The sequence below is a fragment of the Camellia sinensis genome, chromosome 8, assembly GCF_055761805.1.
Source record: "Camellia sinensis isolate YWXY chromosome 8, ASM5576180v1, whole genome shotgun sequence".
In the NCBI taxonomy this organism is placed as follows: domain Eukaryota; kingdom Viridiplantae; phylum Streptophyta; class Magnoliopsida; order Ericales; family Theaceae; genus Camellia; species Camellia sinensis.
The window spans coordinates 194203097-194206376 of record NC_138968.1 but is presented as its reverse complement, the minus strand read 5'-3'; the positions used below and the strand labels follow the sequence as shown (position 1 = coordinate 194206376).

At 37.1% G+C, this 3280-nt stretch overlaps 1 pseudogene; it reads left to right on the top strand.

Moving 5' to 3' along the window:
* The first annotated feature begins 813 nt into the window (after nt 1-813).
* Nucleotides 814-1407, top strand: LOC114302395 (protein NRT1/ PTR FAMILY 8.3 pseudogene; annotated as a pseudogene).
* The last annotated feature ends 1873 nt before the right edge of the window (nt 1408-3280 follow it).

Below are 3280 nucleotides of genomic sequence, written 5' to 3'. Positions count from 1 at the left end.
CCCCAAAATGAGAATTTGATCCTTCTGTTGGGGTTTGGGAAGGGGTTGGTACTTGGACTCCTCAGCACAATCAAATGAGAGTTCACCACTGCATTTGTCTTATTTTTATTTTATTTCTAATCATGCTTTGTATGATATGTTTTCTCTTGGCAAAAAATGACTTGTTATGTATGAAATTATGAACTATCTGAATATTTATAATTATCTCTTGTACTTTCATTTTTTTTTAGACTTCTACAATACTTTTACTTTATGATAGTTTGTATACTTGATTAATTCTCACCCATTTGTTTCCCAGATTATTCACAACAAATTCTGTCATAACTTCAGTAAAACTATTATCCCTTCTATAGGTGGCTTGACAAAGCTGCGGTAATTACAGACATTGAGAACAAAAATGGGGACTTACAAAAACAACCCAGAAAACGACTCTAAAGTACGAATCAAGAGCTCATCAAGCATAACATCGCTGTTTCTGCTTCGTGTATTGGAATGAATTTCTCTGGTTTGGACTAGAGAAATTCTCTGGTTTGAACTGAATTTTCTCTGAGTTAGTCCAGAGAAATTCTTTGGTTTATACTGAATTTTCTTTGGTTTGAACTAAATTTTCTTTGGGATGGTCCAGAGAAATTCTCTGGTTTGAACTAAATTTTCTCTAGGTTTATTTGAATTTTATCTGGGTTAGTCCAGAGAAATTCTCTAGTTTGAACTGAATTTTCTCTGATTTGAACTGAATTTTCTTTCGGTTTATTTGAATTTTTTCTGGGTTGGTCCAGAAAAATTCTCTGGTTTGGACTAAAAATATTGATTCACATGTTTCCAATTTGGGCTACTGGAATCATCATATGTGCTGTTTATGCACAGTTGGGTACATTGTTTGTTGAGCAAGGGATGATGATGGACAGGACCATTGGTTCCTTCTCTATTCCTGCAGCTTCTCTTTCAGCATGTGACATCATAAGCGTTATTTTCTGGGTCTCTGTTTACGATAGGGTCATCGTCCCTATTGCGAGGAAGTTTACTGGCAGAAAGATAGGCTTTACAGAGTTGCAACGTATGGGAATCGGCCTCTTTATTTCAGTACTATGTATGATATCTGCTGCTTTGGTGGAGATGAAGAGATTGACACTTGCACAAGCCCTTGGTTTGGTTGATGAAATTGTTCCAATACCACTTAGTATCACGTGGCAAATACCCCAATATTTTTTGTTTGGTGCTGCAGAAGTATTTACATTCATCGGGCAGCTTGAGTTCTTTTACGAGCAGTCATCGGACGGCATGCGTAGCTTGTTTGCTGCATTGTCCCTTTTGACGACTTCCATGGAAAGCTACTTGAGCTCTTTTATTCTTACTGTAGTGACATCTCGATCAACGCAGACTGGGAGGAGGACGTTGGCGAAGGGGTAGGATTTGGGGGTAGGGAAAGATCTTGAAGCTTTTGTTCATTTGGTTATAGGAGAGTGAGAGAAAGAGGAATCGTGGGCAAAGAATCAAATTTCTCTGATATATGTTTAGGGACCTTAGATATCAAAAAATAATTTTGTGGATCTCTTCCATTACGAAAAGTGAGGGAAGGACCCTAGACTAATTTTTCCCATAAAAAAAATGTTTTGTTCTAGAAAGATTATAAAAAAATTATTGTGAACTTATCGTTTCGTGTAATGGCGATGTTGATTGATGAAGATTGTGGGGTCGTAGGTAGAGAAAAAAAATAAAATAATAAAATATTGAAAACTCATAATATATTTTTTGTGTTAAATTTGTTGGTCTTTTGGATTTTTTTAGGAATATGATTAAAAGTGAATTTTTAATTTTTAATCTATTCAGAATTATATCACTTCTTTATATTTTTACACTTTTTTTTTTTTTTGCATAAAGTCAAAAAAAATTAAAAAAAATAGTTTTTAACCAATTTTTCAAAACAATGCTAAGAATTTTAATTTTTTTAGAGACACGTAATTGTTACATTTAAATTTAAATTTTAAAATAATTTTTATTAATAATATAATTACTTAAAAGGAGTAGTTTTGAAAAATCAATGTTTTTTACTTTGACTTTTTAAATGAACTATTATTTTCAGACATTTCAAAATGAAATAGTGGACCAACAAAATAAGACGGATGAAGTACTATTTTTAAATTATTCTTTATTTTTAATTTTTAATAATAGTTGATTTGTTTAAAAATTAATTAATTAAAATGATGGAAGCTTTTTTGATAAATCCATTTTCTAAGAGTTTTATTCCATCTAACCCATATTCTTTTTGACTATTCCATTAGGTTCAATTTGAGATAAAAAGACCAAAATACCCTTTTCATCTACTTATGTTCTATTTAGTTCACATTATTTTCTTATGTTTCAATAAGTCCTATGGGTGACATAATTACCAAAATACCCTTAATGTGAATGTTCACACCGTCAATATAAATGTTTATATCGTCAATGTGTAGGGGCCCGGCTCATGTCGATCCTCGTGGGTGCCCGGAAAAATTCAAGTCGGGCCGGGCCGGCCCACAAGCCAAAAAAATAGGCCGACCCGACCCGTTGATAATATGAATATTCACATTGACAAGTTAACATTCACATTGATAGGAGTGTAAAATTGGCCTGCGGCCCGTGGGCGGCCCGAAACCAGCCCGTCGCCCGTTCACAATATGAATATTCACATTGACATATTAACATTAATATTAACATTAACATTGACAAGAGTGTAAAATTGACCCATGACCCGTGGGCAGCCCGAAACCCAGGCTCGGGCCCGGCCCGTTGACAATGTGAATATTCACATTGACATGTTAACATTCATATTGATAGGAGTGTAAAATTAGACCGCGGCCTGTGGCCGGGCCCAAACCCGCCTGCGGCTCGTGGGCTGCCCTGGGCGGGCCCGGCCCGACCCGTTGATAATGCAAATATTCACATTGACATGTTAACATTCACATTGATAAGAGTATAAAATTAGTCCGTGCCCCGTGGCTGCCCGAAACTAGCCCACGGCCCGTGGGCGACCCGGGACGAGCCCGACCCGGCCTGTTGACAATGTGAATATTCACATTGCCATATTAACATTCACATTGATAAGAGTATAAAATTGACTAGCGTCCCATGGGCGGCCCGGGGAGAGCCCGGTCCGGCCCGTTGACAATGTGAATATTCACATTGACATGTTAACATTCACATTGATAGGAGTGTAAAATTGGCCCATGGCCCGTGGGCAGCCCGAAGCCCGCCCGTTGCCCAGGGAGGGCCCGGCCCGACTCGTTGACAATGTGAATATTCA